Genomic DNA, 15778 nt, shown 5'->3' with positions numbered 1-15778 from the left:
ATCTTCACTGAGATTTTCTCCAGCCTCCAGAGTTACTGTACTAATCACTGCCCAGACATCATGTTTCCTTGTAGTGCACAGCAGAGTTCCTGAAGATTTAAAGAAAAAAATCAACTGAAGAATGATTTCTGATGCTGACAATGAGAGACACTTGCTTGGATGGAGGCAGGGTGTGCACGTGTGTGTGTATTTGTGTGTGTGTAACAATTTTATGGCATCCTCACTATATTTGATATCATTATTGATTTTTTTCAGGTTTTTATTTTTACTTTTAGAGACAAGTTCTCGCTCTGTTGCCCAGGCTGGAATGCAGTGGCATGATTTTGGTTCATTGCAATCACTGCCTCCCAGGCTTGCATGATCCTCCCACCTCAGCCTCTCAAGTAGCTGGGTCTACAGGGAGTGCACCACCATGCCCAGCTAATTTTTGTAGTTTTTGTAGAGGCAGGGTCTCACTATGTTGCCCAGGCTGGCCTTGAACTCCTAGGCTCAAGTGATCTGCCTGCCTTGGCCTCCCCAAGTGCTGGGATTACAGGCATGAACCACTCTGCTCAGCCAATAAATTTTTATATCAATATATAAAAAACTTTTATTACTTTTTTACTTTAAAAGTACTTTCATCTGGGCTGGATGTGGTGGCTCACACCTGTAATCCCAGCACTTTGGGAGGCCGAGGCAGGCAGATCACCTGAGGTCAGGAGTTTGAGACCAGCCTGACCAACATAGTGAAACCCCATCTCTACGAAAAATACAAAAATCAGCTTGGCATGGTGGCGTGCACCTGTAATCCCAGCTACTCAGGAGGCTGAGGCAGGAGAATCACTTGAACCTGGGAGGCAGAGGTTGCAGTGAGCCCAGATCGCGCCACTGCACTCCAGCCTAGGCGATAGAGTGAGACTCTGTCTCAAAACAAAAACAAAAACAAAAACAAAAAACTTTCATCTACTATATAGATAAACTATGGCTTATTCAACCAAACACAACGGATGGATGTTTAGGAAGTTTCCAGTATTTTGCTATTAAAAACAATTTAGCAATAAGTAAACTTTATCTTATAGTAAACTGTAGTGAATATAGTAATATAGTAAATAATCTTATAATAAGTAAATAAATTTTTTAAAAACCCAGTCTTACAGTAAGTACACATTATTTTGTCCATATGCAGGAATATCTGTCAGATGCGGCCGGGCGCGGTGGCTCACGCCTGTAATCCCAGCACTTTGGGAGGCCAAGTCGGGTGGATCACCTAAGGTCAGGAATTCAAGACCAGCCTGACCAACATGGAGAAACCCCGTCTCTACTAAAAATACAAAATTAGCCAGGGTGGTGGCGCATGCCTGTAATCCCAGTTACTCAGGAGGCTGAGGCAGAAGAATCGCTTGAACCCAGGAGACGGAGGTTGCGGTGAGCCAAGATTGCGCCATTGCACTCCAGCCTGGGCAACAAGAGTGAAACTCCGTCTCAAAAAAAAAAAAAAAAAAAAAAAAGGAATATCTGTCAGGTGCATTTTTAGAAGTGGGATTGCAAGGTTAAAGTGTGTGTACGTTGTAATTTTGGTGGATAGTGCCAAATTTCCTTCTATGGGGGAGGTGCCAGTTTGCACCCAGACCAGCTATGTATGAGGTCTGTTTTCCCACAATCTCAAAGTGTGCTGTCAGCCTTTTGAATTTTTGCCAATCTGATAGGTGAGAATCTTAATTTCAGTGTGGGTTAGACTTGCATTTATCGGCTGATGCCTGTAATCCCAGCACTTTGGGAGGCCAAGGCGGGCAGATCACTTCAGGTCAGGAGTTCGAGACCAGGCTGGCCAACATGATGAAGCTGGTCTCTACTAAAAATACAAAAATTGGCCTGGCACGGTGCCACGTGCCTGTAGCCCCAGCTACTCAGGAAGCTGAGGCATGAAAATCGCTTGAACCCAGGCAGCAGAGGTTGCAGTAAGCCAAGATCACCCCACTGCATTCCAGCCTGGGCGATGGAGTGAGACTCCATCTCAAAAAAAAAAAAAAAAAAGAAGAAGAAAAGAAAAAGCATGCACATAGTTTTTAGAAAAAGCAATGCAAATTACCCTTAAACATGTGAAAAAAATGTTTAGCTTCACTCATAACAAGAGAAATGCAAACTTTTTTTTTTTTTTTTTGAGATGGTGTCTCCCTCCTTTGCTCACTGGAATGCAGTGGAATGATCTTGGCTCATTGCAGCCTCTGCTGCCTGGGTCCAAGCGATTCTCCTGCCTCAGCCTCCTGAGTAGCTGGGACTACAGGTCACCACACCCAGCTAATTTTTGTATTTTTGGTAGAGATGGGGTTTTGCCATGTTGGCTAGGCTGGTCTCGAATTCCTGACCTCAAGTGATCCACCTGCCTCAGCCTCCCAAAGTGCTGGGATGACAGGTGTGAGCTACTGTGCCCACCTTGCATTTTTCTATAAAACTAGTGGTCTTTGACGTCTTGATTTCTAGAGGTTCTTTTGTTGTTGGTGGTGGTGTTTTGTTGCTTTTTTTTGTGTTGTTTTTTTGTTTTGTTTTGTTTTTTTTTGAGAGAGAGAGAGGGAGGTAGGGTCACACTATGTTGCCCATGCTGGTCTTGAACTCCTTGAGTCAAGAGATCCTCCTGCCTTGGCCTCCCAAAGTGCTGGGATTACAGGAGTGAACCACTGTGCCCAACCATTTTTTTTTATTGTTAGGTTGTAAGAATTCTTTATATATTCTGGAAATAGTCTTTATCAGATATATATAATTTGCAACTATTTTCTCCCATTTTATGGATTGATTTGAGAATCTTAATTTCAGTGTGGGTTAGACTTGCATTTATCGGCTGATGCCTGTAATCCCAGCACTTTGGGAGGCCAAGGCGGGCAGATCACTTCAGGTCAGGAGTTCGAGACCAGGCTGGCCAACATGATGAAGCTGGTCTCTACTAAAAATACAAAAATTGGCCTGGCATGGTGCCACGTGCCTGTAGCCCCAGCTACTCGGGAAGCTGAGGCATGAAAATCGCTTGAGAGAGGGATTCTCAACATGGCATGATTCTCAACATGGCAAAACCCCATCTCTACCAAATCACCTTTGTTTGTTTGCTTTTTTGTTTGTTTGTTTGTTTGTTTGTTTGAGTCAGAGTCTTGTTCTGTCGACCAGGTTGAAGTGCAGTGGCACAATCTTGGCTCACTGCAATCTCCGCCTTCCCGGTTCAAGTGATTCTCGTGCCTCAGCTTCTGGAGTAGCTCGGATTATAGGCGTGTGCCACCATGCCCAGCTAATTTTTGTATTTTTGGTACAGATGGGGTTTCACCTTGTTGGCCAGGCTGGTTTCAAACTCCTGACCTCAAGTGATCCACCTGCCTCGGCCTCCCAAAGTGCTGGAATTATAGGCATGAGCCACCATACTCCCTTGACTTTTCACATTTTTGATGGTGTTTTTTAAGTTCCAAAAGTTTTAAATTTTGATGATGGCCAATTTCTCCTTTTCTTTTTGCTTGCTTGTGCTTTCGGTGTCATATCTAAGTAAGCATTTCTTTTCTTTTCTTTTCTTTTCTTTTCTTTTCTTTTTTTTTTTTTTTTTTTTTTGTGATGGTGTTTCACTCTTGTTGCCCAGGCTGGAGCGCAATGGTGCAATCTCGGCTTACTGCAACCTCCGCCTCCTGAGTTCAAGCGATTCTTGTGCTTCAGCCTCCTGAGTAGCTGGGATTACAGGTGCCCGCCCTGACGCCTGGCTAATTTTGTATTTTTAGTAGAGACAAGGTTTCACCATGTTGGCCAGGCTGGTCTCAAACTCCTGACCTCAAGTGATCCAGCCGCCTCAGCCTCCCAAAGTGCTGGCATTACAGGCATTACATTACATACGCCCGGCCTGTAATTTTTTTCTTAATAGCCAGACATAATGCACTAGGTGAAAGGAGCTTCTGTAAATGGGCTTTTAGTCCTGTGGTGGCAAGGTTTATAAGGAGGGGAAGTATTCTATAGTCCTATGTTTCCATCTCAGTCTTTTAGTGAGCCTGTGCCTCTGGACTGGGAACTTCAGATGTTTCTCTCTCTCTCTCTCTCTTTTTTTTTTTAGACTAGTTCTTGCTGTCACCCAAGCTGGAGTGCAGTGGCACAAACACAGCTCACTGCAGCCTCGACTTCCTGGGCTGAAGCAGTCCTCCTGCCTCAGCCTCTGAGTAGCAGGGACTACAGGTGTGTGCCACCATGCCTGGCTAATTTTTTAATTTTTATTTATTTATTTTTGAGACAGAGTCTCACTCTGTCACCAGGCTAGAGTGCAGTGGCGCGATCTCAGCTTGCTGCAACCTCTGCTCCCGGGTTCAAGCAATTTCCCTGCCTCAGCTTCCCGAGGGACTTCAGGCTAATTTTTTACATTTTAGTAGAGACAGGGGGTTCACCATGTTGGCCAGGATGGTCTCGATCTCCTGACCTCGTGATCAGCCCATCTCAGCCTCCCAAAGTGCTGGGATTACAGGCGTGAGCCACCGCGCCCAGCCAATTTTTAAATTTTTTGTAGAGACAGGGTCTCACTATGTTGCTCAGGCTGGTCTTGAACTCCTGGGCTCAAGCAATCCTCCCACCTTGGCCTCCCAAAGTGCTAGGATCACAGGGGTGAGCCAGTGTTAGTGACCTTCTCAGTCTTTTTCTCCCCCCTTCGGTGGGAGAGGATGGCTAGAGTGGGCTTGGATTGGGTATTTGCTACAGTTTTGTTGGATTAGTTGCAAGTTTTCCTCAATGTAATTAGCCCATTTATGCCTGAGGTTGCAATTTTTTGAATTTTTGCAATGAGACCGTGGTGATGACCTTAAGAAGTAAGATATAAACAACTCCCACATGCTTAGTGTTCCAATAATGGAACACTAGGCATAAATAATCAGGTAAGGAGACCTATGTCATTTATTTATTTATTTTTAAAGAGAGGATCTCCCTCTGTTGCCCAAGCTGGTCTCAAACTCCTGGCCTTAAGCAATCCTCCCTCCTCAGCCTCCTGAGTAGCTTGAATTACAGGCATGAGCCACCATGCCCAGCTCCTGCCTAATTTAGAACAGTTGTCTTACTGAAGTCTTCACCCATCTCTGGGTCTATTCCCTCTTGGTGAACTTGGTCCTATACTTCAATAGCTTTCTCATGGTCATCTATCAATATTATGCCTTCGGTTTCCACCAGAAGACTTCATTTTTTGCTCCATAAGTTATTGGTAATCAAGTTTTATATCCCTCATCTTATTTGAAATATCAGTTGAATTCACCATTTTATATGTCTTTCAAAATATTAACTTACTTTTTCTTTTGGGGGGCTTAATTATTTTTTTCTGGTGGAGCTGTATCTACCCATTAGAAAAACATGACCTATTAGCATAAAAGTGAAGTAGAAAGCTTGTTTTAAGCTTAAAAGCTGAGCTATTCATTGAGTGCTCCACTGTCAACTGAGATGTAGGAGTATTTCCTGAATTGGTTGCACAGCCACGGGACCCTTAGGCAGAGAGCCCTGCGCCTGAACCCACAGAGTCTAAGGCAGCAACTGGCATTGCCTCCCCGCCAGCACCGATGCTGGGCAGATTTTTGCCCAGTCTTTTTTTGTTGTCCTGGAGCAGGGGTCGGTAAACAACAGCCTGTGGGCCAAATCTGGCCTGCTGCCTTTTTGCAAATAAAGTATTATTGGAACACAGTCACATCCATTCTTTTACATATAATTTATGACTGCTTTCATGCCACAGTGGCAGAGCCGGGCAATTGTAATAGAGATCAAAAGGCCTGCGAAGCCTAAAATATTTACTATCTGGCCCTTTACAAAACAAGTTTGCCAAGTCCTGTTGTGGAGAACTGGAACTGTGAAGGAAACTTGGTAGTTTCCTCTTTCTAGGCTGTTCCAAAGCCCTAACCTGGCATGAAGGGGCCAGCTGGGGTGTGGTCATGGCCCTTCTGGCTCTTTCATCATGGCTGATTCCCATTTCCTACTTGCTAACAAAGAACAGTGTCTTAGTTTGAGTAGCCCCAGGAGCCAACTCTGAGACAAGGATTTAAGTGAAACTAAGTGACTTTAGAAGGGATCCCTTGATACCTCAGTAAGGGAAAGGGGAAATGAGAGAGGGAAGGAAGTCAACGAAGAGTTTGTCATGAAGCAAGTTACCACTGTGGGCAGCTGGAGCTCCGTTCCACTATGGAGCCCTGGAAGCCAGTGTGAAACACTGCTTCAGTGCTATTGCACCTGAAGAGGGAGGAAGCTGGGGTATTTATAAACCAGCTCCTGCCAGTGATTAAGTAAAGGGATGCTGCCAGGAGGCATTAATTGTCTGTCACTCTTGGCCTATGTTTTTGGTTTTGTTTTTTTTTAGTTGTTGTTGTTGTTGTTTTGCTTTTTTGAGGCAGTCTTGCTGTCACCCAGGCTCGAGTGCAATGGTGCGATCTTGGCTCACTGCAACCTCCAACTCCCGGGTTCAAGCGATTCTCCTGCCTCAGCCTCCCGAGTAGCTGGGATTACAGGTGTGTACCATGACGCCTGGCTAATTTTTTGTATTTTTAGTGGAGACAGGGTTTCACCATGTTGACCAGGCTGGGTTTGAACTCCTGACCTCAGGTGATCTGCCCACCTCAGCCTCCCAAAGTGCTCGGATTATAAGCATGAGCCACCACGCCTAGCCACTTCTGGCCTGTTTTGAAGAAGAGAGAATGCTCTCAGGCAATTAGATGCAAGTTCTGGCATTTAGAAGTCAAGCCAGCAAGCAATGAAATGGTAAAGGTTAAGAGGGTGCAGGCAGGATACCAACAGCATCTGCTACAAGAAAATATAGATACCAAAGTGGCTGTGCCCAGAGATCCTCAGGGTAGAGGGTAGGATTTCCAGAAAAAGCAAAACAAAACAAAACAAAAAATCCTCTGGAAACATCTAGTTGAAGTGGTCTGAGTGTGCATTTCTGTCTGTGTGATCCTGGCCAACTTCCCTCTACTCACAGGGGTTCAGGGTGCCTATCTGTGAGGCTGAGATGATATGACTGGCCTCCTCCCTGACCTGGGGAGGGGCACATGACTCATAAGACATTCAAAGATATATGCACTAAAGTGTTGAAATGTTTATTTTCTCCCCAAATGGGAATTCTATTATTTTTACTGGTAACAAGAAGTTATATTGTAAATGGGGTTTTGTTTGTTTGTTTTTAGACAGAATCTTGCTCTGTTGCCCAGGCTGGAGTGCAGTGGCACGATCTCGGCTCACTGCAACCTCCACCTCCCAGGTTCGAGCAATTCTCCTGCCTCACCTGCCTACCCCCAGTAGCTGGGACTACAGGTGTGCACCACCATGCCCAGCTAATTCTTATATTTTTAGAAGAGATGGGGTTTCACCATCTTAGCCAGGCTGGTCTTGAACTCCTGACCTCAAGTGATCCGCCCACCTCGGCCTCCCAAAGTGTTGGGATTACAGGCATGAGGCACCACACCTGGCTGTAAATGGTATTTTTAAAATCCAGAGCTGTAGAAAGTAGAAAATTCTAAATGCACCCCAAAGCTAGCCACACCTAAATGTTTAATGTAACTTTCCGGATGTTTAGTGTATACACAAATTTATATTTTTACATATAAACATAATAGTTTTGTTTTTTGGGGGGTGGGGGATGGAGTTTCACTCTTGTTGCCCAGGCTGGCGTGCAATGGCACGATCTCAGATCACTGCAACCTCCGCCTCCCAAATTCAAGCAATTCTCCTGCCTCAGCCTCCCAAGTAGCTGGGATTACAGGCATGTGCCACCACGCCTGGCTAATTTTTTGTATTTTTGGTAGAGATAGGGTTTCACCATGTTGGCCAGCCTGGTCTCAAACTCCTGACCTCAGGCGATCCACCTGCCCCAGCCTTCTAAAGTGCTGGGATTAGAGGTGTGAGCCACCTGGGCCATAGGGAACATAATAATTTTTTTTTTTTTTTTTTGAGATGGAGTTTCACTTTTGTTGCCCAGGCTGGAGTGCAATAGCGCGATCTCGGCTCACTGCAACCTCTGCCTCCCGGGTTCAAGCGATTCTCCTGCCTCAGCCTCCCGAGTAGCTGGGACTACAGGTGTGTGCCATCACACCCGGCTGATTTTTGTTGTTGTTGTTGTTGTTTTAATAGAGACAGGGTTTCTCCATGTTGGTCAGGCTGGTCTCGAACTCCCAACCTCAGATGATCCACCCGCCTCAGCCTCCCAAAGTGCTGGGATTACAGGCGTGAGCCACCTCGCCATGCCACATAACAATTTTTAATCTGCTTTTTGTTTGTTATTTGACAATATACTGAGGGCATATTGGCATACATTGAAGGATATGCATGTACCTTATACTTTTAATAACTGCGTATGGCCGGGCGTGATGGCTCACGCCTGTAATCCCAACACTTTGGGAGGCCAAGGTGGATGGATCACCTGAGGTCAGGAGTTCGAGACCAGCCTGGCCAACATAGTGAAACCTCGTCTCTACAAAAAAAAAAAAAAAAAAAAATCAGCCGGGTGTGGTGGCACACACCTGTAGTCCCAGCTACTTGGGAGGCTGAGGCAGGAGAATTGCTTGAACCCGGGAGGTGGAGGTTGCAGTGAGCCAAGATCATGCCGCTGCACTCCAGCCTAGGTGACAGAGTGAGACTCTGACTCAAAAAAAAAAAAAGTATGATTTCATCGTATGATTGGTTACACCATAGTTTAACCAGTCTACTGTTGATGAACTTTTATGATTTTTCAATTAGCCTATATAATAAATAATGCTACAAGAAACATTCTGGTATATTTATTTTTGGTTAGTTGTGCAGATGTTTCTACAGGGTAAATTTCAAGATGTAGAATTGCTTGATTAAAGAGTATGCACATTCAATAATTTTGAAACTACCGTCAGTTGAAAGATTGTATAAAAGTACTTGTCCAGTCACAGAAGGTGAGTGCCAGTTTCACCTCACTAACAGTGGGCATTCTTAGTCTTTGTGAATTGTATTTTTTGCGTTTTTTGCTCATTTTTCCATTGGAGTGCTAATTTTTTTTTTTTTTTTTTTTGAGACGGAGTCTCGCTCTGTCGCCCAGGCTGGAGTGCAGTGGCGCGATCTCGGCTCACTGCAAGCTCCGCCTCCCGGGTTCACGCCATTCTCCTGCCTCAGCCTCTCCGAGTAGCTGGGACTATAGGTGCCCGCCACCACGCCCGGCTAATTTTTTTGTATTTTTAGTAGAGACGGGGTTTCACTGTGGTCTCGATCTCCTGATCTCGTGATCCGCCCGCCTCTGCCTCCCAAAGTGCTGGGATTACAAGCGTGAGCCAAAAGAAAAATTATATAGAAAAGAAAATAAAAAAGAAGTAGTTGGGGCAAAAGCAGGGGACAGAAAGCGCTTTATCTTTATCTCCCTTGATCCCCATCAGCTCCCTCCCCTCTGGCCATCCTCCTTCCCTCCTCTCATCAGTATTCAAATACATAATTACATAAAATGTCTGTTGTTTAGCAGTAAAATGTGTAAATAAAAGTGTCTTTGGAAAGCTGCAGTTTGTGCACGATTTAAATGGAAAGGTTGTGCATGCTATGTAAATATAGCTGGGAGGAAAGCCCCTGAGGCCTCCTCTGGAGTGGCGGTCGGCTGGAGGGGAGCAATCCCTCTAAAAGGTGACCTGGATCCCCAGCCATGGTGGGCAAGCCTAGCTCTGGGGTGGGACACTGGTGGAGGGAATGTGAGGAGTTTCCCTGTCTCTAGCAAACCCTCATATCCATGAGACCCTGTGTGCCTCCCAAGCACCCAATCACCTGTCACCAGCGTCGCTTGTAAATGACAAAAGGAGGTGCAGAGTATGTGCTTGAAATGCCACACCCAGCCCTGGCTTGCAGCCTTACCAGTGAGGACTTGGGAGGAGAAAAGAGGTGCACCCTGCTGGTGATAGGCGTGTGAGCAAGGGTCCAGGCAACCCTTTGCTGACCTCCTGGGCAAGCTTGAAGCCCCTAGTTGCAAACCTCAGTCAATCCATCTCCTATTGTGCTTTGTTTTGAGAAGATTTTAGTTTTACAGTGCGGATGTGGGTTTCAACACCATAATGGGTTAACTTATGCACAGAAAATTTAAAAACTAGAGGCTTTGTTCCATCTTCAAAAATTTAATGAAAATGTATCTACTAGGTATTAAATCACTTCCCTGCTGCAAAGCTCAGCCCATCAGATTTTACAGAAGCTGTGGAGGATGAATTGTGTTCCAAGGACAGATATGTATTCTGGCTTTCCATTGGGCTCAGCCACAACCTGAAGCCCGCAGAGGAGAGTCCTTGTCTCCCAGGTGTCCCCCACACCTGCAGGACACAAGGTGTGCCTTCAGGTCAGTCAAAAGAGGTCCTTTAAACTTTTTCATTTCTCAATATATTTGTTTAGACGGAAGACCCTTTTTACAGATAGTCATTGAGCCCTGAGGGCTGCCGTACCCAGGCCAAGGTCATGTGGACTTGAGGCCAGAAGGCACAGCAAGAGGACAGGAGGCCGATTGTCTTTCTTTGGCACTGGAAGACTTCCCAGTGTTCTGGTTGTCCTAACACCAGGGTCTCTCCTCCATGTCCCTTAGCTAAGTGCTTTAATGGAGACAGAGCAACCCAGGATAGCCACATCGAAGGCCCTGGCCTCAGAGGCTCAGCCTGCTGCTGGCTGGGGAAGGTGGCTGACAGAGGCTTCCAGCCCCCAGCTCCCTACGGGTCGCTGTCCTATGGACCGGGCCAAACCTCCCTGGGCACACCCCACCCCCACCTCCCACCCAAACCAAGCGCGCAGTGCCCTGAGAGCCTGCACTGTGAAAGACAGCCTGAACTAGAATGGCCTGCTGAGGACTCTAACAGCAAGACTCAATTGCCGCCTCCTCCCCTGGGCCCCTCAGCGAGAACCGGTTGTTCTTGTGCTTCTATTGGAGCAACTAATTACATCTATTATTGGAGCAATTAATTTGTTGTCCATGTGACTGTTCCACTATGGGCTCCTGGAAAGCAGGACCTATTTCATGTACCTCTTTGTAACCCTAGATGGAAAGCAACTTGCCCAGCACAGGAGGACCCAAGTGACGCTTTCCCATGTCACCCCTTCTCTGGGCAGTTTCCTTTAGGCGTGGTCCCCCTCCTGAGGCACCACAGTGCCACCCAGTGGCAGAATGGCAGTACTGAGCTGTCCAGAGAGGGCTCTTCTGCCCCACACCCTGCTGGTGGCCACTTACAGCAGGGGTTGAAGGTGAGTAACGGGGTCACCCTCCTGGCAGGGCCCTCCTGCATGCCACAGCTAAGGTCCAAATGGGGTTGAAATGGCAGAGAAACACACCCAGTGCCTTTGTGGGCTCCATGTATTGTGGTATCTGCCTGAGGCTCATGCGGTTTCTCTCCCTGTCCTTTTTTTTTGTGGAGACAGAGGTATCCCTATGTTGCCCAGGCTGGTCTTGAACCCCTGGGCTCAAGCAATCCTCTTACCTCGGACTCCCAAAGTTCTGGGATTACAGGCATGAGCCACCCCGCCCAGTCCTAGTTTGTATTATTATTCCTTAGAGAACAACACTGCTGGAGGCAAGGGGCATGTCTGATCCATTTTATCCTCACAGGCTGGTCTATGGTAAAAACTTAAAAGGTACTGCATCTATGCAATGCATAGGAACAGCCAGCCTTTGATTGGGTCTTAGTGAGCAGAGGAAGTCAGGGTGAAGCACATAGGGTCTGGCATGAGAAGACCTCCATCCCAGTCCTGCCTGACACTTTCTCACTGTGTGGCCGTGGGCATGACTCACCCTTTTCTGGGCCTCAGTTTCCCCATTAGGAAGTCAAAGGAGTTGCACTAGACTGTTACAAGGCTGCTCTGATCCTCCTGGGACCTCAGGACTCCTGATATCAGAGGATGGTCTAGTTTTTCTTCTCTGAACCATCCCTACCCTCAGATTGGCAAGACTTAGTTACAGGATAAAACTTCCTTGTTCCAGGAGATAGATAAGAGCTGTGTTCCAGAGAGGAGTGCAGTTGGCCTGGGAGCAGAGGAGCAGCCCTGGGGCACGGGGAAGGGAGGAGAGGATCCTGTGTTCCTAGGAAGGATGTGTCTATTACAGGGTGATGCCAGGGAGCAGAGATGCCTCAGGCCTGGATTCAGATGGAGAACAGAAAAGGGGCCCCAGCTGTGCCAAAAGGGGATAGGGCCACCCCTACACACTAGAGGAGACGGACAGTGGGCGGGGAGAGTGGCAGGGACACACAAAGTGAGCTTTCAGCGTTTGCATCCGGTGTCCAGCCAACAAATGTGTGGCATTGCTCCCAATAGCGAGGGAAGTGACTTCAAAGATGAGTAAATGGAGTGATTCTTCACCTGGGGAGGAGGACGGCCCAGCTCTCCGGGAGGAATGCCAGAATATCAAATGGGGCTGGGAGGCTTTTAAAGATAAAAAGAAACATTCAATAAATCTAGGATTTTAATAAAAATAACAACCAAATACAAAGCTCAGCCAGTTCTCTCAGAGATGCACAAAAGCTGGAGTGAGAGAGTGTTGCAGTAGGAGACTTGGTTTAAATCTCGAGAAGAGGCTGGGCACGGTGGCTCACATCTGTAATCCCAGCACTTTGGGAGGCCAAGGCGGGAGGATCACCTGAGGTCAGGAGTTCGAGACCAGCTTGCCCAACATGGCGAAACCCCATCTCTACTAAAAATACAAAAAATTAGCCGGGCGTGGTGGTGGGCGCCTGCAATCCCAGCTACTTTGGAGGCTGAGGCAGGAGAATCGCCTGAACCCGGGAAGCAGAGGTTGTAGTGAGCTGAGATCGCACCACTGCACTCCAGCCTGGGCGACAAGAGGGAAACTTCGTCCCATAAATAAATAAATAAATAAAAATAGACCGGGTGCTGTGGCTCTTGCCTGTAATCCCAGCACTCTGGGAAGCCGAGGCAGGCATATCACCTGAGGTCAGGAGTTCGAGACCAGCCTGACCAACGTGGTGAAACCCTGTCTCTACTAAAAATACAAAAATTAGCCAGGCGTGATGGAGCATGCCTGTAATCCCAGCTACTCAGGAAACTGAGGCAGAATAATCGCTTGAACCTGGGAGGCACAGGTTGCAGTGAGCCGAGATCGTGCCATTGCACTCCAGCCTGGGCAACAAAGCAAGACTGTCTCAAAAAACAAAAAAAACAAAAAAAACCCAAAAAAACCCAAAAAGAGTTCTCACCGGGGCCCTGGACCTCCTTGCCAGCTGTTGTGAGCCCTGTTTCTGGAGAGTGTGGTGGGGGCAGGCCATGTGTGCAGATGGGCAGGCTGTGATTACACCTTAGGGTCCAAACTCCCATCACTCTCTGAAGTGGCCCTCTATAATGATGCTTGGGCTTTGTCTTAGACATTTTACTTCTGGCTGGGTGTAGTGTCTCACACTTGTAAATCTCAAATGCTTTGGGAGGCTGAGGTGAGAGGATTGCTTGAGGCCAGGAGTTGGCGACCAGCCTGGACAATATAGCGAAACCTGGTCTTTAAATGCATAAATAATAGAGGCCGAGCGCAGTGGCTCATGCCTGTAATCCCAGCACTTTGGGAGGCTGAGGCAGATGGATCACTTGAGGTCAGGAATTCGAGACCAGCCTGGCCAACATGGTGAAACCCTGTCTCTACTAAAAATACAAAAATTAGCCAGGTGTGGTGGTACACATCTGTAATCCCAGCTACTCGGGAGGCTGAGGCAGGAGAATCACTTGAACCTGGGAGGCAGAGGCTGCAATGAGCCAAGATCGCACCACTACACGCCAGCCTAGGCGACAGAGCAAGACCCTGTCTCAAAATAATAATTAATAATAATAATAACAATTCTAAGAATCCTAAAGAAATAACACTGAATGTGCACCACAATTTATTTATAAGGCTATTTATCACAGCATTCTTGGCAACAGTGAGCAATTGGCAGTAACCTAAGCCATCAGCAATAGAACAGGACACTAGATCCATGGAACCATATCCTGGGCAGCCACTAAAATGGCGGCAACAGAGAATTGTGTGGGGAGTTTGAATGTGGTTGTGTAGAGTGACTAGTAACCTTTATTTGATTATTTGTACCCTTTCCAAATTTTCTACAATAAAAATAAATAATTGTTGTAAGCAGGCAAATAAGTATTTTAAATAATTTACCTTTGCCTAAGATCAACCAATCTAGAATCAAATGAAGCTGCATTAAAAAGCTTATTAGTAAGTCATCTGTGATTCAGATATAATGAATGCCTGGTGAACATCCTAGGGGGTCAGCTTGTTTTCTACTGTCTCCTTTCATCCTCACCATACTCCTGAGTTTGGTATTATTATCCCCAATGTACCAATGAGGTCTCGCGCTCAGTGGGTGGTGACTTGGCCAAGGTTACATGACAAGCTTAAGTGAAAGAGACACTAACTCTGACCAAGGTGTTGAAGAAAACTTTGACCTCGGCCGAGCGTGGTGGCTCATGCCTGTAATCCCAGCACTTTGGGAGGCTGAGGCAGGTGGATCACGAGGTCAGGAGATGGAGACCATCCTGGCTAACACGGTGAAACCCTGTCTCTACTAAAAATACAAAAAAGTTAGCGGGGCATGGTGGCGGGCGCCTGTAGTCCCAGCTACTTGTGAGGTTGAGGCAGGAGAATGGCGTGATGTGGGAGACAGAGCTTGCAGTGAGCTGAGATCGTGCCACTGCACTCCAGCCTGGGTGACAGAGCAAGACTGTCTCAAAAAAAAAAAAAAAAGACTTTGACCTGAAATTTGGAGCAGCGGAGATGTTTGTTAGAAGAGATTGGGTGCATCAGGGAGTATTCTAGGAGAACAAGAAGAACCTAGAGCATGATGCAAGCATATTCGATAGGGCCTTTCCCACAATGTCCTGGGCAGTTTTGCTGTGGCATCCTAGGTGTGGCACCAAGAGTTGCCCATCAGGATGTGTTATTCTTGCAAATTTCTTTTTTTTTTTTTTTGAGACAGGGTCTCACTGTGTCACCCAGGCTAGAGTGCAGTGGAACGATCTTGACTTACTGCAACCTCTGCCTCCCAGGTTCAAGCAATTCTCCTGCCTCAGCCTCTGAGTAACTGGGATTATAGGCGCCCACCACCATGCCTGGCTAATTTTTTTTTTTTTTTTTTTTGAGACGGAGTCTTTCTCTGTCCCCCAGGCTGGAGTGCGGTGGCACGATCTCAGCTCACCGCAACCTCCACCTCCTGGGTTCATGCCATTCTCCTGCCTCAGCCTCCCGAGTAGCTGGGACCACAGGTGCCCGCCAGCACGCCCGGCTAATTTTTTTGTATTTTTTAGTAGAGACGGGGTTTCACCTTGTTAGCCAGGATGGTCTCGATCTCCTGACCTCGTGATCCACCCGCCTCGGCCTCCCAAAGTGCTGGGATTACAGGCTTGAGCCACCGCGCCCGGCCCATGCCTGGCTAATTTTGTATTTGAGTAGAGACAGGGTTTGACCGTGTAGGCCAGGCTGGCCTCAAACTCCTGACCTCAAGTGATCTGCCCCCTTCAGCCTCCCAAAGTGCTGGGATTACAGGCGTGAGCCACTGCGCCTGGCCATTCTTGCACATTTGAATATCGTGAAGCATTTTCCTAGCTTGAAAGCAAGATAATCCATCACTACCTATCTTCTTTTTGGTCTACTCTTCCCCCATCACAGGCTACATTTATATGTCTGTCTTAGTCCATTTGTGTTGCTATAAAGGAACACTGGGGCTGGGTAATTTATAAAGAAAAGAGGTTTCTTTGACTCACAGTTCTCAGGCTATATAAGAAGCATGGTACTGGCATTTGCAACTGGTGAAGACCTCGGACTGCTTCCATTCATGGGGGAATGTGTCACGAGAAAGGA

This window comes from Symphalangus syndactylus, chromosome 4, assembly GCF_028878055.3.
Source record: "Symphalangus syndactylus isolate Jambi chromosome 4, NHGRI_mSymSyn1-v2.1_pri, whole genome shotgun sequence".
Taxonomy (NCBI): Eukaryota; Metazoa; Chordata; class Mammalia; order Primates; family Hylobatidae; genus Symphalangus; species Symphalangus syndactylus.
Note: the sequence above shows the minus strand (reverse complement) of the source record.